This window comes from Oxyura jamaicensis, chromosome 5 (genome assembly GCF_011077185.1).
Source record: "Oxyura jamaicensis isolate SHBP4307 breed ruddy duck chromosome 5, BPBGC_Ojam_1.0, whole genome shotgun sequence".
Classification (NCBI taxonomy): domain Eukaryota; kingdom Metazoa; phylum Chordata; class Aves; order Anseriformes; family Anatidae; genus Oxyura; species Oxyura jamaicensis.
In genome coordinates this window covers 45,077-69,612 of record NC_048897.1, presented here as the reverse complement: position 1 = coordinate 69,612, position 24,536 = coordinate 45,077, and the positions used below count along the sequence as shown (strand labels likewise).

Sequence of the window (24,536 nt, the reverse complement as noted above, 5' to 3'; positions counted from 1 at the left end):
GTGCTCAGAACTTCCCAATCAGTGCTGGATTTTGTTCTGATAAGTACAATGGATTATTACTACCTCAGTCCTGTAAAAGAAATGTTAGTCTGGGGCTGCACACAGGAAGAGTGATTTCAAATGTGAATCCTGAATGGAAATATGAACGGGCATGTCTTGAAACAGGATTTTTATTTTGGGAGTTGTCAATTCCTGTATGACCTGTCAATTCTTTGTATGAGATGTGTAAAAGCAGAAGCTAATGCAGACAGGTTAATTGGGGAGTGAGGAAAAATTACTACTTAGTCAGATCAGTGCAAGTAGCATTGGTATTTGAACTGAAGTGTCAAGCCATGTCTCAGGTGGCCTCCCACCAATACTTTTGATGGAAAAGTTGAAAGAATTGTTGCTTTATAATGTTGGATGGAAAACCAAACAATATTTCAATTAGTAGACATAAACTATCAAGTCAATTGAGTGTTCAGGTGCCTCACATGGTGCTGGGGTAATGGGTAAAGAATCCAATGCTCTTTGTTCTTCTGTAGGCTTATGCTTTCTTTATGATAATTCTACAATGAAGGGTTCTTATCAGGAAGATAAAAATCTGTCTCAGAATAGCAAGTGGAAGAGCCTGTATTGTAGGGGCATGTGTAGGGACTCGTATTTCAGCTTGTAGAAGATAGGTTAATACTGTGAAAATGTACAAAAACATGTTTTTGAAGTTTGACTAATTTAGTCATTCTAATAGGGCCAGGAAAAAAAGGGTTTGTATCTCTGCAGTGACAATGCAAAATGTTGGTTTTTACTGTTGTGAAATAATTCTTGTGAAAATAGATGAGTTTTGCTCCAAGTATTAATGTAAAAGTAGGGAAATGACTGCCTTTCTGTTTCATATCCAGTTATTACATGGGTTACTTGCCATGTTGCTTTTACAAGGGCTTTTTTCCACCTGAGTTTTGAATATTCTCATAGATGGAGTGATCTATTCAGGTTGCCCCAGGTGTTTTTTATTTAACACTTTACAACAGAGTGAACTCAATTCATACTTGCTTTTTACTTGTCCATCTGGTAGGACAGAATCAACACCACTGCAAAATGAAAGGTCCAAGGAACTGTGATGTGTTGTGCCTTGATATATCAAAGCTTAGTGAAGGTACTCAGTTTAATTTGCTAGAACTAAATATCGTTGTCTGGTCAGAAGCGATATGTTGTGGTGTAGTTCTCATGTATTTATTTGACATACAAGTCAACTTAAAATGCCCAATGAAGAAAGATGCGTTCTTTATAATTTAACTTGGTCACCAGTAGTCTACATTGTAATTTCTGTTCAAGGAAGAAACTCCCTAAATGCATTACGCCAGGTATTAATTGGTTTTCCACCAGTTCATTCAATTATTATTCACCTCATCTTGTCAAGGGGTATCAAAGCTAAGAGTGCCATGAGTTAGTGTCAGGTATATTGAACAGTAGCCTCCTGTTTTGATACAGAATGGACTCAGGTAAGTAGCTCCCATTTCCTGAGGGTTCATGTATCCCTAGATGGAAAGGTTATGGAGCAAGTGCTGCTGGAAGCAAGTTCAAGCTGAATGTCAGGACTGTAACTGGGAAAAGAACAGATGGATCATTGCCTTGCAATTTACTAATGATGAATTTCACCTGCCCTCTCTGTTGTAAACCTGGAAGAGCTGTGGGTGTTGTATGTCTCAGCTTTCTCTAATGCCTTTGACAAGGTATCTTACAGAATCTTGATAGCCAGAGTGGTGAGATAGAGGCTGGCTAGCAAACTTAAAGGATGAGGAGAGACTTGGTCGGGCTCCAATGGGCTGTAAACAGGGGAGGAATGGCAAGGCACTATTTGTTCCTCTCCCTTCAGTGTTTCTGGAACAGCACCCGGAGTCCTGTGCTGAGTTTTGTTTTCCCCACAGGGAGACTGATAAATCAGAGCAAGTCCAGCTGAGGGCCACCAAGATACTCGGGGGCTGGATCAAGTTGCACACTGAGAGTTGGAGAGAGCTGTGCTGTAGCCAGAGGAAGAGTTGGAGAGAGCTGTGCTGTAGCCAGAGGAAGAGAAAGGTAAGGAGTGACCTTAGTGTAATGGGATGAGACAAGGAATATGAGTCTGAAAATGGGAAACTGCTGTTGGATACCAGGTTCTGGTAACAACCAGGGTGACCGGAGGATGCAACAGGCTGCCAATAGAGTCTGAGTTGCTCCCTCTTAGATTCAAATATTAGCCAAGCAACTGCTTGAACAAACACTGGAGGTCACACCAAAAGTGACATCCAAGCATAAATTATTCCAGAGTCTGTAATACAAGTGGAATGACAAAAATCATCCCAAACATCTATAAAAAGGGGTTATTTTTCCTGCTTTAAGTGGGGAGATCACAGGAAGCTACTCGGTGCCTGGAGAAATGTGGTCATCAGTCATGTCACTTATGCTGTATTATTCATGGTGAAGTTTAAAATGAAAACAGATTTTTTTAGAGGAATGTTACTGAAGCTGTTTTTTCCTCAATTCTGTACTCTGGAGTAAAGAAGTCTAATTTGGATTATATTTCCGACGTGAGATTACACTTTTCTGGAGTTGTGTAGTGAAAGAAATGCGCTTGAATTTTGGAAGGCCTCTGGGCTAATCATTTGTGTTGCATCTGCAAAATTGAGACTAGTGCTGAAAGTGGAAGCAGTTCATGTTCCTTTTATTCCTTTATTTTTGATGTGGGACTGAGATGCAGAACATATCCTCCTTTCTTATTCAATGAGCTCATAAAATGCATGTCTGTTTTGCAATTACAGTGTAAAGAACTATATATGTTATGAAGTGGTTTGAGGAAATCCTGTTAGTGTTTGTCAAAATGAATTGCAGAGAACTTTACCTGATACCTGCCACTGAAGGAGTAGTCACTGCTGGAAATTGGATTGTGGTTTGTAGTGGAAAATTAGCATTGACAACTGCGGTGCTTTGAAGTAGAAAACGAGTTTTCTGTGTAACATGGATGTTCTGGGAATCCAGCTGTTTTGTCATTATGTAATGACGGATCTGTTTGAAAGAACGAAGAATATTGTTAACCTCACAACTTCTTCTTTCAGTCATTTCTACCTTGATAGAAGAATCTATGGCTTAATGTTTGATTAACTTGCCTTGAAAATTGAATCCAACTGCTGTTTCTAATACCAAACTTGTATTTGAACTTTCTGCTTTGTATCCCAAACTTCCTAGCCTGGCAAGGTACAATGGGTAGTTAAACAAATTAGCAAGTTCGAACTGAAGAGCTACTACTTACATATCTTTCAACTGAAGACATTAAATGTTTCAATTTACCTGATTAGCTTATTTATGAATAAAACTTCCTTCTGCTCCCAGGAAACAGTTTATCTTAATCAGCCCTCTTGTAATCATGGCTCTACACAGGCAGGTTACTATGGTTAAGCTCTCAGGTGGCCTATCAAAATGGCCAGTACACAAGCAGCTGTAAAGGCAGATTGCATTTCACGGGTTTGTCAACCTCTGGGGGTCAGTTAAATCTAAAACTACTGGATATTTAAGTAATACCATTGTATGGATAATTGATGCACTTATCAAAAAGCTCTAATGTTGACTACGGAGGCTTGTGTTTTCTCCATGTTTCTTGTTCTGCCCTGTTGTGCTAGAGGAGGTGGGGGGGGTGTACTGCAGTAGGTCTACTACTCTCTGAGAACCTTGATTTTTGTCCCATAGAATTTGAAAAGTCCATCTTTGGTTGAAAAACTGCTTCAGGAAGATATCTATTGCTCTTCTTGGTACGTAGCTTGTGATTAAATAAGCACCTGAGAGAAGGCTGCTTTAATGCATTTTCATACAGTCTACCTGCTGCAAGATGTTAGCTTGCTTTTCACATTCATCCATGGTAAGTACTCTTAGAGATGAGAAAAGTAAGTTGAGAACTTCCTCATTAGTTATAATTGGTACTCATTTTACTATATGAGCTGACATGATTCAAAGGATATTTCTTGATGTTGTACATTTTTCTGCTGCCTAGTAAATTTTTTTGTAAAAAAAAAAAAAATTTGCCCATAACTCAGCAACTATGTACTTAGGATGTGCCTTTCTTTTTTTCAACTTGGCTTCATGAAAGGACAGCAAGTGAGAAGCTTGTTTTTGTTGTCTGAAAGAACATTGGTGTTGTGACAGGTCTTTAAACAGGAATGGAGTGTCAGTGAATACTTAAACTTAATGATCAGTCTGAGAAGAAAACCTCTAGTGAGACACTGTCACTTCTTCAATAGAAGGTTTTTTTGGGGGGATAGTGTATAAAAGTAGTGTTATTCTAAATGCTCAGAAGAAACCTTATTATGCTGAATAGTCTTGCAGCTGTGTTGGTATTCCTTGTGGATGTGGGAAGTCTCTGAGGTTACAAGCACTCCAAGAATGAAGTCTGAGAGGTGTCAGAAATGGATGTTGACTGATCTGTTTTGATGAAAGCTGTTTAAGAAAGATTCCAGGAGCTGAATAACCAAATAAATTAACACCAAACCAGTATTTTACTTGAGGAGCCTTTTTTTGGCTGTCCATGCAGGTTGAATGCTTTTTGGAATGTCTGGGTGAGATCATTTTCTGAGACTTGGTTTCCCATTCACTCATAACTGGTAGAGATGTGGAGGACAGGACAAATCTTCTCTGAGAATCTTCTTCACTCTTAGGAGAAAACTGTGCTGTCCCACCTAAGGGGAAGAAGTGTAGTGATAGCGGATCACTTAGCAGTTTCTGCACTTATTCTGGAAAGGGAGACTAACACTGATGTTCTGGTGACTGAGCTGATGTGAGAAAGCTGCCTGCCTCAGCACAGACTTTCCATATGCGTTTGCCATGTCAATCTAATAGATTTCATTATCTTAAGCACATAAACATTGAATGCTCAGGACAAGGGATATAATACGCTTTTACTTTATTTTTATAATAGATTTGAGGTAAGTCAGAACTGTGAATGTTAACTTGGAATAATTTGCCTAAAGGGCAATGGACTTGGTTCAGTGCTATAGTTCCTGTAGAAATTGCAGAGAAGATGGAGGAATTTGAAAGTGAGTTTATTTGCCTTTAACTAAAATTTTCAAAGTGGCCCTGTTTGTATAAATTCAGAGGAGCTATGTCAAAGGAGCTATGTCTTTTGCTACGTATGAAGTTGAAATGATTTTCTGCAGGTAGCTGGTAGATGACAATTTGTATGAGTATTGTTTTGCATTTCTTCATAGGAGATGAAGTACTCCAGAAACAAGCTGACTGTAAAGTGGCTTGCATTTTGGAAATCTGGAAAAGCTTGAAAAAGCTGCCCAAGATGGTTCTGTGCAGGAGCAATTTTAGTTCAGAGCCTCGTGCAAGATTTCATTTCCTTGAGTTTCTAATAATGATTTATAGAGCATTTAGTAGATGATCTGACAGAAATGCTTTAATCACGTTACTGTATTGGTAATCAGTGAAACAAGGATGACAATGTAGCATGTGAAAAGCTACACATACAGGCTGTGACTTGGAAGAAACTTGGTTTATTCATTGAAGAAATGTGATTGCTTGCAGAAGCAGACACGGGGCCCTGTTTTGAAAAAGTAATTGGAGGGGTTTGTGGCTGTTTGAGGTCCTTAAAAGCTCTCGCTGTTCTCTGCCTCTTGCTATAAATATTTAACCATGCTCTTTGCCTTCTGGAGAAACTGTTTCAGTGGTGACTCTGTGAGGCTAAGCCTCAACAAGGGGTGGAGGAGGGTGCTTGATATTAATGCAACTGTTGCAGGGTGTCTGAACAGGTGGCTTCACTGTCCACAGAGTATTCATCAAGTGGGTCACTTGAAACCAGGAATGGTGCTCTTAGCTCTTTATGCAGGGGTCTGTCATAGATGCACGTCACTTCTAGAAAATGTTACTATCAGTCAAGTGGGTGAGGGACCAGGAGCTTGCTAAATTGACTGACAACACAAAATGGACAAAATTTACAACTCTGAACAAGTGCGCAAATGGCCTTGAAGAAAAAGAGGGGGTGTAATGTTATTTAAAGTAGAAAAACCTGTTACACATCTCATATTGAGATCAGATTGAAATGGTATCTGCAGAATAATCTAAAAGCCAAGCGCGTATTGGAAATGGTGGGTGCTTCCTTTTATGTTCTTTGAGCTCCAAGGAATAACTTAACTGAAAGAAGGTCCATATTTTATATGAATGAAGTACTTCAAAACCTGCACTGCAATAGTATATTTCCTCAGACTCAAATTTTGCATAAGTAGTATCCTTATAACTTTTCTAAAATATTTGTAGTAAATGAAAAGCAATTTTGTTCATTGGTGTGAGAAGGAAAATCATAAGATGCAATATTTTGCAGATGTTGTCAGAATTGAGTTCATTGCAATGCCTTGGGGTTGAAAGGGTAGAAGCAGTTCCTCTGCTTACAACAGAGTAAGTTGCAGAGCAAAACTCTCAAATGAAAAAGGTTATGGACTCAACAGAGGAGTGGTACTGGAGCTGATAACAGTAGCTGATAAAAGTACTATCTGATAAATACCACATGTAGGGAAAAATCAAAATACTCGGTTAGTCTTGAAACTGATGTGAATGGAAGTTTTATTCTTTTAGCGTCTTTGAGGAGCAAATTTGATAGGCACTAATGCGAAATGAGAAGCAAGGTTGGGTTTATGAAGTACTAGATGATGGAAAATACTGACTGTTCTCAAGCAAGACAATGGCTCAGAAGATGAATTGCTACTTAAATTGATTTCTCTTGGACCCGCAGTCTAGTCTGCTTATCAACTTCCTTATTAACATGCATATCTTAGGTGTACAAAGATGATAATTTGTCTTTATATTAAGCCTTAATGGTATTGAAGAAGTCCAAGTTACAAATAATATTTTAAGTGTGGTAAGCCTCCTGAAATACAGGCTAAGACAACTTCTGTTCAAGGGCACCAGGGTAACACCTTGTTAACTAGGGAAACAAGGTGAGGTCAGTGAAGTTCCTGGTGAGGAACCAGTATTGTGATTGTGTTCAGGATACGGATTAAAAGTGTATCCTGACTGTTTCTTGGGGGGGGGGGGCATTCTTACATATCGATTGCCACCTTAATTGGAAATGTCTTCGGTCTCTATCATAAGGCTTTGTGTTGTTCTTTTCACAATATTTTTTCAGGTCATAGCTAAGATGTATAGTTCTTGACAGGACTAGGTTTTTAGCTTGGTATCGTGGTTATTTTCATGTTACTTTATTGCATCAGTATTTACGTTAAATCGTGTTGTTTTTCTGCAGTATGTTTTACCCTTATAAGATGAGGGCTTGCCCAAAACAAGCAATAATGGAGTGTAGATGTACCTTTAGCAATTCAAATAAGCTGTGGGGAATAGAGTACAGTCTAACCTGAACTGATTTTTGGCTGCTTGACGATTCCAGGCATTTAAGGATATTGAGGATAAATCTGTGTATTCCCTATATATTGGTTACCTGGGGTTCCAAGCTGTAGTCTGTGGCCAGGTTAGAAGGAAAATATCAGCGGACTACACATTGACTGAGAATTAACAGGGATGTATGCCTATGAGCCCAACTGGGAAAAAGCTGCTTGGTTTTCTTTTTAGATTGTGAGCTCATAGAACTTATTAGGACCCAGTATTGCAGAACTAGATTTTTTTCTGTGCTTCCTTCAATCATTTGTAATGACCATGACTCTTTTAATAATATATAAGATCCTTTGTTTTCCTGATGTCTCCACCACACTAGTTTCTATTTGTAGGAGTTAACATAAGATATACCGAGGCTGTTGACCTAGGAAATAGGAGAAACTGCATAGTGAGTTCCTAGAAAATATACCAAATCTATCTACATACCTGATAGTCCTAATTGATTTCTTACTCTCAGTATTCTGAAAAAAATGTGCTATAAGAATCATAAGTTGATGAATATATTCTTATTAGCATACTTTTGAGATGTAGGATATTGTATGATTGAAATGCAACTTTCTGCTTGGAATATTGGTTCTATAAATGAAAAGTGACTTGGCTTATTAGAATTGATGCCATTTAAGAAACTCAGCTAAATATTCTACTTCTGCACATAACTCCCAAGTTTAAAAAAGCTTTGATAGTTCAAAAATAGTTGGGAAAAAAATGCTGATTGACTTTTCTGTAAGATTGACAAGATAGCAATTCATTGCATTTCAAGAAAATGGTACTAGTTTTCAAGGAACAATATAAGCTTTGCTCACCTGAAGGAATTCACTTCCACTTTCTCAGCAGGTGTTCAATTTTTTCCCTATTGTACCTGCTTTAATTGGAGAAGTCTAACAAATGTCCTTTAATGTCAACACCATACTGCATTTTATCCATTTGCATGCTAAAATAAAATTACTCAGTGATGATCTTAACTGGTAAAACAATTAGATTTACAACAGCCACGCCTGTATGCATAGACCTGCCTTAGTCCATTGCAAATGGTGAATCGCTAATCCACCTCCAGATGAAGGGTCCATCTGATCCATAGAGGTGTATACAGGATGTCTTTGCTATACAAGGACTTAATCAAAATAAATCTGAATTGTCAAAGGAGGAAGAGAATTCCTTTCCTCTACGGGTCATATTTGCAAAGAATCAAATGTGGAATTTCACTCCACAGGTCAGTGAATGCCTCATATCAAGGCAGAGGACCAGAGTTCTCTGTAACTGTGCTCTCGGTTGTCTTGTGCAGCTCTACCAACAGGGGAGTGGAAGAAAATCAAGTGCCTGTGGTGCTTGGAGGAGGTTAGGGGGAAGCGTTCTTAGTTTGAATAATATCAGCCTTAATTCATGGCAACTTTGACATCCTAAGATGGTATCTCAAATACTTCTGTAGACACCAGTTAAATCCTTCATCTAGCTTTTATTTTATACAATTACTGCAGGTGAAGAACTCTACCTGCTTGAAGAAGAGCAGTCTTCCATTGCCAATAGCCTTTCTGAGAGGTACTGAAGTAAATTGACAGCCTTTCTTCCTTTCTTCCAGCTGTTAGACATGTGAATGCTTCGGTGGTATGTGCTTACTAGCCAGCTGTGCCGTAAACTGCAAAATAACATCCTGAAGTATCTTCCATGACAAAGTAGAATATGGGATAATGATAAATATCAATATACACTTAAATATGATGAAAATGAATCTGGTAGCAAAAGCAGGTGCTAGCTTGGAAGATGGGGTATGGTGTCACAAAATGAGAAGGACGGTACCAAATGCCAGTATCTTTGGTGCTATGAGAAGTGCGTATGTAAGCAAGATAAAGAAATAGGCTGTTTTGCAGTGTGCAAGAGTATTGGGAAATGTCATCAACTCTCCAAGAACTCCAAGTGCAGTGCAGAGGAACTGCTGCTCCTTGTCCAGGCAGTGATACTTGGCTTGTGTGCTATCACTTGGTTAGTTCTTTCTGTTGCCTGTAGTGTATTCCTTGGTGGCTGGATTTAAGCTTGCACGAATAGATGATTGCTTGCTACTTTGATGTTTCTGCCATGTGGCTGTAAATGACTAAATATTTTGTAGGGGAGATGGTTGGTGCTTGTTGCTGGACCTTGTAATGGAGAACTAGAATCTATAAAAGCATATTTTTTGCGGGAATGGTCAGAACCCTTAACGACAAAACTTTCTGTAACTTGGTACATTGGGTTTGACTAGAGTTGGCTCACTTACTGAAGTGTTTATAACATTAGGTTATTTAGTAAATGCTAAGCTTTCAACAGACTGAGATTGCTAACATCTTATTGTAAGAGATGAATGTTGTTCCTACCGATTCTTTTGTTTAATACACTGAGTCAGGTGATGCTATGGACAAATCTTATGTGGTGAGTTCACAATGTCTATATAAAATACTAGCATGTGTTCTTTAACTGTCAGCTAAGAACTAAGTGCTGTATGAGTCTGTGGATGGATTTCTCTGTATCACGTAGGTTTTCATAATGCAACTGTAAGCCCTGTAGTTTAAATGCACGTGTGACCACTCTGTAAGTGTCAACAAAATTGGTTCAATCATTTTTAGTGATAAATTGCAAAGATTGTAAAATGGGACTTGAGGAACAGTAAAAGGGTTATTAAATATTCTTTCTTGTAACAAAACTTTGACTCACTGGGTTTTGCAGTTAAACCTTTCTTCAAATGTTTTAGCTGAAACTGCAGACTTTGTGAAAGGTTTTAGAGAAACGCTGACCAACAAGGAAACAGTATGTTGAACAGTAAATGCCTTGGTTCTTAGTTTTATAGGCCTCTTGATTTATACTTGGTATTACAGTTTCTGGCCAGGTACCGAAACCCTAAGAAACAAGAAAGATCAGCAGTCTTTTTCTGGCCTGACTTTGCTCTGCTGTCGTTTTCCCATGGCAAGCTGTTTAGCAATTCACCCGTATTTCTGTATTAAGACATAGAGTTCTATAGCTGCATCCTTTAAAGCTGCATCCTTTAATAGTCTGGGATAAATTTAGGGATACGCTTGCTAAGCAACGCACACCATATGGTAGAATTTGCATTTATTATGGGAAAGCAAAAAAAAAAATAACCCTGCTTCCTATATTGGTGTAGTGGCTCTCATACACACATTTAAGCATAAGTTTTATTGAGATGCATGTTGGTTAGACAAATGCTTATCTAGGATAAAATGAACTATTATGAATGATTTAATGAATTATTTAATGAACTGCAATTTCCTCTCATTAAGAGCAATTGCTGCAAGTCTGAATGTCAAGCCAGCATGAGGCAAGGATAATTGGGGGGGCTAGTACTGTGAGTAAGGTAAATCCTTGTGGAGAGCACAAGTCAAGAGACTTCAGTGGGAGATAACCAGTGTACAGTAAATCGCTGTACAGTAAATAAATGGGATGGTAGGGACACATCCAGTACAAATGGCATAAGGCGTTGTTCTGGGAGTGCTTGCCATCATTATTGGTGCAATGGTACAGATGACAGGAGGTCTTCAGATACCAGATGGGAAATGGGAGTAACTGGTGAGTTAGAACTGCAACTGCGGCTGGTATAAACAAGGGGTGTTCTTTTTTACAAAGCATGCTTTATACTCAGTCTTCTAGTCTGAGCAAAATGAATGGATGTATTGAAATGGCAATTCAGCTCGTTCTTAGCTCTTAATTTTGAAAGATGTTTGTTTAGAGGGCCTTCAGCTGTACATGCAAGCCAGGAAAGTTTGTACTACCTCACGTGGGAATCTACTCTGATTCAACTGTCTGTACGAGTCTTTGCTTGGTTTTCATTTTGAAAGTAACGCAGCCTATTCATCTGGGTTTTCTGTATTACTGTAAGTAGGACTCTGAAGAAAGTTCCACCTGACAATGATAATGAACTTAGCCAATTAACTTGTGATTCTCAAGTAAAGTGGTTTTTAATGACTTCAGAGAGTGCTTGTGCTTTGCATGTGTAATGCAGCGAAATGTAAATGTCTTGTTAGTTGTCACTGAATCTGCATGAGCTTTAGTAACCCTTCTGTTACATATTGGGATGAAGATACAGGGCTTTCTCTGCAGAGTTATCAGGTGACTGAGCTGTCAAGGGTATGAGTTTGTCATTTTATTGGTCTTGTTTTTTAATATGTATGGAATACTGCCCTGGGCCTATGCCTTGCCTGTCATTGTATTGTCAAGTATTTTAAAATCTGATTGATATGTACAGGATACATTTTTCTGTAGTTTATGCAGTGAGATTATGCATGTGATGTACAGCAACTGCTAACAGAATAGTTCTCAGTGTAAATCCACATGGCAAAGTATGAATGCTTATAGTAAATGTAAAACTGAAAGCATAGGTGAAAACTTCATAGCTTTTAAGTGATTTAAGTTTTTTTTTTTTTCTGCCAGAAGTTTTGAGCTTTCAGAGCATGTGTTTGCCAAGTAAAGATTTGTAGCTGTACAGTTTTCATACCTCTATCATCTCGTAGGTGCAAAAGAAAAGCAGGAGTAATTGCTTTGTCAGAAGACAAACTGTCCACTTCCATTGTTCTTGTATTCAGCAGGCTCTTCTTGAATGATGTTACATCCTTAATGTCCTTTTCCAGGTGCTACCTTGTAATCTAGTTCTTACTGACAGATGGCTTATCCATCTATTCTTGAAATGTCACTTTATTGGCGTACTTGCCAGTTGAATGTAGAAAGGCAGAAAGCTTATGTGACTACTTAGCCTCAGCTTGTGATGAGTTTCAGTCATCCTAAGGAGACTCAGGGATGTTAGAAATACATGTGTGTTTTTTTTTTCTGCGTTTGTGAGATTCTAGGCCTTCAGTCACCCTAAGTGAGTTCACTGGTATCGTGTCCACAGCTGCTGTTCTTCTAACTCAGTGCGGTTACATTTCATTACTCACTGTTTATTTTGCCTGGCTCTGACGCAAGGAGTACAATTTCTCCTTGTATTTTCAGTCTGGGTGGGTAGTTCAGATGGCTTTTTTCAATCTGAAAATGCACAGATCAGGCGCTTGAACTGCTGAACCTAACAGGTGAGATGATTAGCCTTTCATCTAAGCACATGTGAGAAGACAGGACCTTAGGCTTTGAGTTAGATGGACTCTAATATTTAACTACAGATTCCAGGCTGTGAATACTAAACTAAACAGGCAGTCTGTAGTTTCTCTCCCCCAAATTTAATGCCTCATTCTCCAAGAGTTTTTGCCTTGTTGCAGAAGGGTTCCCCCTCTGCTATGATGTACAGGCTTTGGGTTGTTCACAGCTGGGTGCTTTGGGTTGTGCTACACTTCTTGGTCATCATTTAAGAATAGTGAAAAATGACAGGTAACAGTTGAGCTGGACAATTTATTTTCAACCTGTATTTTACTTAGAGGTGCTTGGGTGGGGGGGGGGGGGGATAAGTCCTACTGTGGTGTCTTCAGCTTGTAACCATGATTTGTCAGCGTTGTCTGCAGTATCTTTAAGGAGGAGGCTAAATCAAGTATTAAGTATTCTCAATTGAAATATTTTTGTGTAATGTGTAAAGAACTTGTATCCAATTGAATGTGTGGTAGTTAAATACCTATCTGAAAATTTTAATAGTCCGTCAGGCAAATGCTATTTCCATATGGTGTATGTATTACAGCTGGCCCAGATAAGACAGCTACAGGGAGCAGGGAAAAAATGTTGAGGGGGAAAAAAGCATAGTAACCCTTGCATGAAGTACAGAGGTTATGGTGACAGACTACTGGTAAGAGACTAAGCTCAAGGCAACTCAGGTTGAAAACTCATCTCTCCCTTACTGATGTAAGGGAAGGAGTTAGTTCAATTCCATATATTCTGCTCAGATAGAATCTACTACCAGGCTAATCAATATTAACTCCTATATCCTATTTACAGGCCCAGGAATACTTTCTGTCAGTTGATAGAATCAATAAGGTCTTGACAGATGGTTCTCGACAGAAGTACCTATCCTTCAGTAAGCATATCGTGTGGGGCTTTGATACATAATGCAGATGCCATACTGCAAAATTACTGTTGCAATAATGACTGCATGTTTCTTTCTAGAGAGTTGTGTTCAGCTATGCTTCAGATTACTTTTTTCCTCTCAGACAACTCTGCGCTTAAAATGCTTGACTTGAGCACTGGTGCCTTGGCTGAATTTCTGTTTTGCTCTGTCTTTTATGTTTTACAGCAGTTGTGATTTGTTTTAAAATGAATTGTGCTTTCCACCTTCTATTCCTTAATGGGGGCGAGCTTACCAGTTGCTTTAAGTGTCAGTTATATGAAGTTAAATCACAGTCTTGTAGCATTCTTGGAGTATTTCCTTTGCTTATGAATGATTTATTCATGTTCATTTCATAATCCAGGTCATTGCTACCCAGCTGATCTCTGCCTGGCTTTGCTCAATCTAAATCTTGTTCTCTCCTGTGCTTTCCTCCTCTTTTTCGGTTCACCTCTGTCAGTTTTGGATCATGAAAAGCTGTGCTCTCCAGACTGCTCACGTTGCTGGTTTAGCACAGGGAGTTCATGGTCTGTGACAGCTCTGAGTTGGTGGTCCTACCTCAAGTGGAAGAGGAGATGGACAAGCTGATAGGCTGTAAGCAGCATCTCTTCTTCAGCCTGGTGGTGGTAACAGACAGGGTGAAAAAGCACCTGAGTTGCCAGGCTCTCAGCCAGCCAGATGCTCTGCTCACCTTTCTGCTATTGGAGAGTTGCTTTGCTCCTCCTCTGCTTCTGCTGTGAGATAGCTTTTAACTTTTTCTGAAGCACTATTCTATCATTTTTTGGGGGTTGTGTATGCAGTTTGTGATACCAGCTTGTAATTAGAAGCTATTCAGTTAATTATTTGATTTAATGCATAAGCTCCAGTGGAAGTTTATCAGCAGTGACAACAGCATAAGTAGAACTCAACTCAAAATCAACATGCTAGGATTTAGTCTAAGTAACTGCACCCTACAGCAGGAAAACACGTATTAAAATGCCAGCGTATGGAAAGTCCTCAGGAACTTTGTTCCTAGCTTCTTTTTTTTTTTTTCAGATTTCAGAAAGAAATTGTTTGCTTTAACAAGAAGGTTGAATGCAAGTGTTGTTTGTGTACAGTGATAGAACACATTGGCATTTTGAGTTGAAGCTTTTAGAACTGAAAACGCGAAGTCCTGGTACTGAGTATTATTGCAAGTTGCTTCTATAAGTAAAAGTCTATATGCAGCAGGGAGTCCAAATAGATATTTGAGATAATTGCTTCAGAAAGATTTTTAAACTATAATAGTGGTACAAAAGTATTGCCACGTGTTCTTTTCTCTGCTATGGATCTGTATCTTGACTTCAGTTCCTCCACAGATGAGGCCAGAGCTTTGTGTGACTTAAAATTGTATCAATTAGCACAGCAGTGATCTTTACTGCAAGATCCTGGACTCCTTTTTGGTTAAGAACTGAATCTCGAGACTTTATCCTGTAGCACTTTAATGCAGTTAAGAGTGAACTTGAGAAAGAAAACTTCAATATGCCTTTGGACCATAAGTTCTTCACACTGAATTCTCAGCTCTAGGAGCTGAATTCTTACGATGACACCTAATGTTTATCATTAGCTACCTTGACCTTTTGTTGTATTTTTTAGCTGTAGAGTAAGTTTAGCAAACATGTAATATCAGTATTAGCCATAGTTAACACCTTTTCCATGCATATTCAAATGACTTAACCTCCATGTTAGTATAAATATTCATAAATCACTGCATGAACGTTCAGATTGCCAGTTTTCATATGATCTTCATTTTTACAGCATTTCTTTAAATCTCCCTTCTGCGTACAGACACAGATGTTTCTCGTGTGTGTGCTACCAAGGGGAAAATAGTGTAAGGTGAACAATTCTCCAGAACAAGGAAAAACTAACTTGCTTTCCGATTTGTTTTCCAATGTTGGTATTCACTTACTGGCACACTTGGATGTGCTAAGTGCTTGCTACTGTCAACTGTCAGTTACATGGAACGAAAGGCTGGATGTCACGGTTGTATTATTTATTTTTTTCTTAATATTTACAATTATTAAAGATAGGAAAGATTTAATGAAATCATAAAATGTTTGAGAACTTCACATAAAGCATGTTCAGAGCAATGTTGCCCAGATCTGTGATGCCGCAGCTGTGCAGCTACCAGAAGCAGAAGGGATTTGCTACTTGGGGCAGTATGAGGGATGTACTCTGAGCACCCAAAGGAGTTGCGTGTAAGCCTGGGCTTGGCTCTATGTACCGAACGTGTTCTAATAGCCATTGTATTACCAGTGTATTTTCTGGGTGGCATAGACTATCTTAAGCCCTTGGCAAGCTTAACCTTGGAAATTTTCCCATGGACAAGGGTTGTGCAAATACTGATCATTAACAAAAGAAAAATATTGTGCGTATTCCGGCTTTGATTTTTAAGCTCCTTCCATGGGACATCTGAATGTTTTTCCCTAAATATTTCATGTGTTACATTGGTATAATAAAAGCTCAGTGTATTTGCACTCTCTATGTATCAAAAAGTCTCTACAGAACACCCAAGTACTTACTGAGCTTTGAGCTTGCATGTTCAGATGCACAAGAGGCAGTAAAATTGCTCTCTTTTTCAAGTGTTGACAAATGGGAAGAGAGCCCTCCACCCCCTTTCCTTCAAATAACTGACACATCCTGATTGAAGTGAGCCCCTGTAAAAATCAATGTTCAAATGTCATGGGTGACGGATGAAGTGTGATGTGTTATGTACTATTGCTATTACAAGGCAATGGAGAGGAAAAGAGCGGTATTGAAAGACATCTGTGAATCTACACCTGTTATGGACTTAATTTTTCCTTGGATAACTAATATATGTGTAAGGTTGTGGTTTAAGTTGGAATTGTGCAGCAGAGTCCAATTTATTCACGCATGTTAAACATGTCACAAGTGTCTTAATTCTGAGTTCCTGCCTCGGAAGGTGCTATTGCAACTCAAAACAGACAAAAATAGAGCCTTGTACATAGGAATTGACAGCATTCCTAAATACAAGCATCTTTAGGATTAGGGTTTTATCAGTCCATCATTTATTGGGCTGAGGAAAAAACTCCAAATCTTCCTACCTGTAAGTGGGGAAACTTCTGTTTTTACATAAACCACCAGTATGCTCTGATTTCTGGTTCTGTCTGTAACTTTTCCTCTGGCTATAGATGCAGACTTGATAGCTACATTTAAACAATGTGTAGGTGAGATTTCCTACAATCACGCTTGATTCACATCTTAGCTATACATGTGAACAGATCACTGTCAGACACCAAACAAGGAAAATTGCAAGTCCTAAACATTTTACTTTTTTCTCAAAAGTTTGACTATTTGGAAATGGAACGTAAATCCATTTGACTATTTGGAAATGGAATGTAAATCATACATGGTTTTAGCTGCTTTAGAAATGCCCTTTCACCCCCTAATAACTAAGAAGTTTGCCAAAACATGGTCCCAGTTGTGCTTCCAGTGTTGCACTAATTTTAAGAATACTCATGAAGTGTTAAAGGGAAAAACAAGTAAGCACAGTCTGTCTTCCACTGCCATCTAAACAGGTCTGGGGGTGGGGCATTAGAACAATTTATAGGACATGGTTTACTCTAAGTCAATGACCTGTCTGGAATAACTTTGATTTTATTTTCATCTCAACACCTACAGGTCAGATAGGGCAAGGAGTTTGCATCACGGTTCATTATTTGGTAAATGTCAGGTTAAATTATCGGAGTGAATGCTGGCTGGGTATGTAGTGCTGCTGAGGTGTTGGACAAAAAAAGGTTGCATCAGATCCTGTAGGAAAAGGATAAAAGGATAGTGCCTCTAAGATGGGGCATATTTGACTTGGGGAGAAAGTATTATGCAGGCTGTGAGAAATGCTTACTTTACTAGTCCTTGTATGATATATAGGGAGTAAATAATGGAAGCATTGTGTAGAGTTCCTCTCAAATACCAAACTCAAGATTGACTGCCAGAACACCTCCCTGTCTTCACTTTCATGATTTATTGCAGGATGTTGTATGCTGAAAACTCTTAAAGCCATCACAGGATTATCTTCTCTTGGTGCTTGCACTGATGCAGAAGGAAGCCTCAGACATCAGAGTGTAATCCTAGTTTGTCACTACAGTTCATATTTGAAATTTCTTGACTCAAGATGTCAATCCTCTGTGCAAAACAGGTGTAAAGAGCAATTCATTATGCTTCAGGAAAGAGATTTGTGTTACAGATCAAGGAACAGCCTGAAATCTGTTTTTTCTTAAATTGCATGCTAACATCCACTCTGAAAATGTGCTGAGAGCTACTGCTTTGAGTAGTGTCAGATCCATTGATTTGCAGGGCTTCTGAGTATGTTAGGCACAGTTTTCTTAACTGTTTTTCCAATCTCAAGTAACATGCCTTCTAAGGGAACTAAAGAAAAGAACTAAGGAGGTTATTAAACTCCAAGTATGATGAACTATGGGTCAGTGAGCTGATAGCTTAATTGGATGGAAGAAGAGAAGTTGACTCTCAAAATGCTGGCACAAGCTTGAAATACCTATGGCTAATCATCAACTCCTTTGAATCAGTGCAAGCAACACATGATTAGAAATACATTAAAAAAAAAAAAAAAACTTGTGAGTGAGGTTCTTATTCAAAGCTTGCTACAGTAATCCAAGCTTAGAGGGGAAGGTGTTCACTGTCTTTTGAGAACATTAGATAAATAAATAGTAGGAGTGGTTTAAGATTTGGACTGCATTTGCATCTCCCAGTTTCTTCAGTGCTTAATTATAAGTCAAGGCACAAATGTAACACTTGGTTGTTTCTTTCAACAAGTATTCAAAAGAAAGCAATACATAAATGAATGCTTGTTTACAGGGTTTGTACCAAAACTCTTTAACATGGCCTTCCGAGTGCTTACATAAGTTGGTGGGTTATAATTATAGAAGACACCGCTTTCAAAAGGCACCAACCACAGTTCTTTTTTTTTTTTTTTTTTTCCAGAAATGCTTTGGGGAAAAACAGTTAAACAAATCAGTGCTAATTTTTTTATTTCTTGTTGATAATAGATAAAGGAAAACTGTTTTAGGCTGGAATGTCTAAGTACTGAGCCTTATTGAAACGAGTTTCAGACCACAGTGTTGAATTTGGTCGCATTGTTAAGCAGTTGCATGAAGTGTTTTTCTCAGTATGTGTGAGATGCTGAAAATCCAGAGCAATAGGACTCCTCCAAGCTACTGAAAAGCTACTGAAAGGCAAGGAGTTATTCAAGACAGATATCCATGTTGTTGTAGTTGCTAATACTTGGTTTACTCTTCCATGTTGAATGAGGGTTAATCAGATAAGACACTAAAATATTCTAATTTGTAAGATACTTGCATTGGGTTGCAAGTGACCATCTGCACTCAAACTTGTATGATGTGATAAGCTGCCACTGTTCCCGGTGCTTGTCTTATGCCTAGCATTTTCACACAACTGAAGGCTATCGCCTGTTGGAGTGTTTCCTGTTGTTTTTCCCTTTTACTCCTAAATGACCTAATTTGTCCCTTTTCTTTATGCCTTTGGCCATATTTATTATCTTGTAACTGCTGCTAGCAAGTGTCTTTTATTTTTCCCCTAGTACCAGGAAGTAACTGTATTCAGTTGTAGTCTGTATCCTGTCATCTACAGTTTCACTGAGAGTGTATAGCATTCAGCATCCAGTAGTTGTACTGGGTTTTAAAAAACACTCCTGTTCCTTTCTGGGTACCTGTATGAAGGGGTTAGACTTGCATCTGACAGTCACACTAGTGATTGTTTTACACAATACTTGGAAAAGCAATTAAATGTCCAACTAAAAACCATTTAATTGCCTTGTTTTGTATTTTCTGTCTAACTTCCAGTTTCAGTATCTGTCATGACTGTATGGAAGCATGCAGATCTTGCACCTGAAGGTGATGACGTGGGTTCAGCAGTAGTTAGAGAAGACAGGAAGATGAATTCGCAGGAATAGTATTTGTGCGTTTACTCATGTTTTCCTCTAGAGATCCTTGGTTTACAGTAGATTAAAAAGAATTTAGTACAAAAGCAGAAGCCTTGTTTCATGTAGCGGTTATATTGTTGCCTTTTTTTTTTCTTACTATTGTGAAGAGGAAATAAATTCCACAGGTCAAAAACTATTTCCTTTTTAATCAAGAAAGCAAAATGTAGACACTATCTTATGAAGAACTATAGTGTTGTAGCAAATATACACATTTGTGAGCATTAGGAACTGTCTCATGCAAAACACATTAGATTTAATCAAGCATAAATGAGCAGTTCTTAGGGAAACCTGAAAGAAGGCAGCATTTTCATAAGCCATAGATGTTTGAGGTGGTCTTGTTATAACAAGCTCTTTGTAAAAGAAGGAACATGGGCAGGATGTTCACGGTGAATTGTGTGAAATGCCACCAGGATGGACTAACGTGACAAAAGAAAGCTACCCCCTTCAAGTTCTATATTCAAAACCGACATTTCATACAACACCCATTTTGCTCTCAGGCCTGTTGTTGCTGCTTGGTTCATTTTCGTTATTTATGAGGTAGTTACATTCAGCTTCGAGTGTGTAATGGAACAAATGACTCCCGTGGCTCAAATAACTTTGTTCTGCTGCAGTATGGCAGTCCCATGCATAGAGTGCTTGCTATTCAAGTTGGTACGTTTGTTGGTACCAAACGGTTTTATGATGGTAACATGGAAAGGTGGTGTAGTTCCTTAGAAATTCCTAGTTTAATGGCTTGCTCCATGAATAACTGGTTTTGTTTGTTTATGGCTTGGATCACTGTGGCATGACTGAAAAAATTCCACAATTAAAAGCAACCCGCATGCTTATGGAATCTGTATCTCCAGCTGTCTAGACATAGTCCTGGACAGGCTGTTCTGGGTGAACAGACCTGTGTGTGCACATAGGCTAGATGATTTCCAGAGGGCCCTTGAAACTAAATTGCTGTGAATAGGTGGAAGTCCAGGGCAAGGAAGAAATTTCCAAGAGCTGTCTTGCCCCAGCTGAGTTGAAAATGATGGGAGGGTTAGGCAAGGTGATGTCAGTGCTCCAGCTTGCCTTGGTGCTGAAGAGGATATGTGAGAGGTAGCATATGCTGGGATGATGGCATTGTTGGCTGCAGGCCTTGGGTGTTCGAAGTGTTCACACAGGAGTGCTTCCTATGGCGAGAAGTCCAATTTCCCTTGTACTTCCCCCTCCCTTCCATGGCAAGGTTGAACATAGTGTAAATATCCTTATTGTGTAATTCCAAAAACCCACTATACAGGATAATTAGTAATGCAAAGTGGTGTGTATATTCAGAATTACGAGACAGCGTTTTATCTTAGTAAGTTGGCTGAGATCTATACTTCATAATCAGGTGGAACCTGTTGTCAAATCTTGAGGGATCTGTTAGGACAACTGGGGGGAGGCTGCGGTTGCCCCATCCCTGGAGGTTTTCAAGACCAGATTAGATGAGGCCCTGAGCAACCTGACCGAGTGGGTGGTGTCACTGCCTCTGGCAGGAGATGTGGAACCTGGTGAGCTTTAAGGTCCCTTCCAACCCGAGCGGTTCTAGAACTGGGAATGCAACTAAACTTCACAAAATGATAGTTCTTATACACAGTGTACTCTCCAAAGTAGATATTGATATTCTTGCTGAAACTACTTTTTTTTAGTAAAGACCAAGTATTCAGTTTCTGAAGTGCACTGGTTCCATGGTACTATCTTTGTGTGAAACTCTCAAGGCCTACTTAACCAAAAAATAAATACTTTCCACAGGAAATCTGTGCCTAAGAACATTGCAGGTACAGTAGTAAACATAACTGAGACTGGTAGACAGTACTTGGCCAAAAGAATTCAGGTTTTCAGCAAAGTGGCATTTATTTCACAAGGTAGATTTTCTTGATGAGAAAAATGTTTCGCTATTCCTTTTTATCAAACTAGTTTCAATGCTATGTTTGTCTCATAGTACATCTGTAATGCCCAAGTTTTGAAAATAGTGGTGAGTGTAATACAAAACCATCAGAGGGTTCTATTAAGCAAATGTCTAGTGCAATATGTGATCTAATAGAACCTCTGGAAGTACTTTCAGATCGCTTTTCATTGAACTAATGAAAAAAGTAGCATTTCAAGTCTAGTAACATCAATGGTGATTTCAAGTCTAATAACATCAATTTTTACCAGAAGAGGTTTTGTGATGGGCACAATGATAATGAGGAAAGGATAAGAGGGTGATAGGAAAAAATGGGGTCAGGGTGCATGGGAGGTGGGGATGAGAACCTTGTGAAACCAATATTTTTACTGAATACTTCAGATAGGAATTAAATAACAGAGGTGGAGTATGTCTCACACTGGAGATGGAAGTAGTGGCATGCCTGTCCAAAAAAAGATGGAATTGTGTTGGGTTGTTTAATTTTATTGTGGTGGTGTGAGGGAGGAGATGACTCAAATATTGTTAGAAAGACATCAGACACCCATAATGGAGGGTATTCACTGCATTAGAAAAACAGTCTACTGTGTGTGGTAGTAATGAGGTGGGTACGGCTGAGAAAAATAACACGTGAGTATTGTAAACAAGTATATGGAAAGAGTGAAGCATGAAAACCAGGCATTTCAGTATGCTAAATAAGCCTTTTTGGTACGTTTCAAACAAATGAACATGTAATGTAAATGAGAAGTCATTTTTCTTGGGCTTTGTGGGGGAAAGATAAAGGCAAAAGGAGACTGTTTAGATGCAAAGAAAAATCACCCCATCCATAGAGAAATCAAAACCACTGGAAATTGGTTGGTTTTCTTTGAGAGTGATCTTCAGCTGAGTATCAAGCTACATATATACAGCTTGACATTAGTTTTACTTTATACAACTAGAACTATGGGCTTTCAATCTTCTCCTGTGTATTTCCCAGAAAAGATGCAGGAGTTAATTCAAGTGAAACGCTGGTGTGGGTTTATGATGAACCATTATGGGAAGCCAGAAAGGGATGTGAGAAATTGTTCATGTGTTTTTCCTTTACTTCTGTACAAAGAGGGTTTGCGCATCTATGTATTCATTTTGTCTCTAGGTTTATACTTTTTCTCAGTGTGTAAGTGAAACTTGACAGCTTAAAGAAAAAAAAGTGTATTTAATGAGGAAATGAAGTTGTTGCATACTATGAAGTAAATTTAGTGATCAGAAACTTGGACAAAAAGTACCTACTAAACACTAGAGGCAAACTTCTGGGCCTCTGATGGGTGGTAGCACAGTGATTAGTACTATCAAATGTCAGTGGCTGCATGGACAATAACGATTTTAGTTACAAGTAGTCTTTTTCCATTAGCATCAGTCAGGGTTTTTTCTGCACTATTAGAAACCCTGTTTACAGTTTTCATGTAAAATAGTGACTTTTACAGATGAAAAGGAGTCATAAGTAACAAGTTATTAAACTTTTTGGAACTATTAACTACTAAGTAGGAATTTCAAAGATGGAATTGTGCCCTCCAACATTTTTATGTGAAACCTTGCAGACTTATTACTGAAAATTGTAAACAGTGTGGAAGAGCTTATGCTAGCAGTTGAAGATCTTGGTAAACCGGAGGTTAAATGATAAAGCTTTAAAAGCAGAGAAAAAATTATGAAGTGGAAATCAAAAGCTGCATATAGTCTACAATGTAGCTTTAATTGCTTTGAAGTCTAGATGAAAAAACTGTGCCAACCTTGGATTAAGATCTACCTTAATTTTCCATGTGGCTTCCGTATCTCAGCAATTAGGGTCCTTTTGGATTGTGAAAGTTTTGCAGGCTGATGTGATTTTTCTTCTGGGGACTAAACAGTGTGGAGTTCGCAAGGAATCCTCCGTTTTCCTTGAAGATGGTTGTTACTCTGCAGTGCAAGTTGATATCCAAGCTTGTGTAGACACCGATGTGCTCCAGAATCTCCTGACACAAGACACCATATGCTAGAGCAAGAATAAACACCCAAAATGAACATCCTTTAGCAGAGCTTTTCAGAAAAACTGTCAAGTCTGAGGAATGTTTTGGATTTGCAAATGGCAATGAAGTTGTTCTTACCTTGTATCTTCAAGTGTACAAACACCTCTTTTCCTTTACAGTTGAAAGGAAGCCTGAGTAGAGCTTACATAGGTATAACACTTAATGCATATTTGAATACAAATGTTTGTTACAAGATTTCCCTTTATTCTTTAGTATTCATAAATCTTCCTTTCAGAGGGAAATCATGCACTTAATCTTGCATAACATGTTCAGAATATATGAAGTTCCAGAAAAGATACCAATTGAGTAGTTCCACGTAGGAAAAGATCTGAAAATGCAAATGGTTTATAAATATTAATAGCTTAAATCTTTTCACTGAACTCCTGGCCCTCCCCATATTTGGGGGGGGAAATAGATTGTTAATATCAGCTTCTCAGAGGTAGGGGAGAAGGTGTTTGAGCAGTAGCAGATGGTGTCTTATCTGGGTCTGTTTTATGTTGTAAGTGAAGCAAAGCAGGTATGAGTGTTAGCTCTTACACTTAAACACCTGTGTTTCTGTTGCTTGAACAAACAGGAGTTGGCTAGCCTGATACCAACGAAAGGCTAAGGGTTACTGTAAGTGAGCAGAGGTGTATGTTATTGCAGATCAGTGGAAATATTAAGTGCAGATGAAATAATCTTCTCAAGCAGCAGCTGTGTTGCTGGTTCTTTTCCTTTTCCATCATTTAAAAGGACACTTACCTTAGGGCAGGAGGTCAGAGGATGGGGTTCTAGGACAGCATGTTCAGCAGGCTCTGGTTCCATAGCCTACCTGGCCCCCCAGAAGCAGGTAGTTTGGTTTTTGCAACCGAGTTATTGCAATGCCAGTGCAAACTAGGTCTGAAATGCAATGTTGCAGTTTGAGGCATAACCTCCCTGTGACAATATCAACAGGTCTTATTAATTCTGTAAGGTGAAAAAATCAGCATCACAAATGGGAAAGCGATGATCCCTCAAACTGGAGGCAGTACTGGTAATATGTAACCTAACTGCATTGCCAACAGTGGGGAAGAGAAGGAAGATGCAATTAACTTGAATACTGTGAGAAAATGAGAACATGTTTTGACAAACTGTCTTGTGATTTAAGAACTTGGTGTGGTTCCCTACAGGAAATGGTTCTTGAAGTTGAAGATAATGGGGATTCATTCCAAATGTTTGAAGATATGGTTG

General features: G+C 38.7%; 1 long non-coding RNA gene across 1 annotated transcript; it reads left to right on the top strand.

Moving 5' to 3' along the window:
- Positions 1-1,745: 1,745 nt before the first annotated feature.
- LOC118168582 lies at positions 1,746-24,281 on the top strand. Its single transcript, XR_004751658.1, has 2 exons — positions 1,746-2,052; positions 23,100-24,281. It is a non-coding gene; the product is annotated as an uncharacterized LOC118168582 (long non-coding RNA).
- The last annotated feature ends 255 nt before the right edge of the window (positions 24,282-24,536 follow it).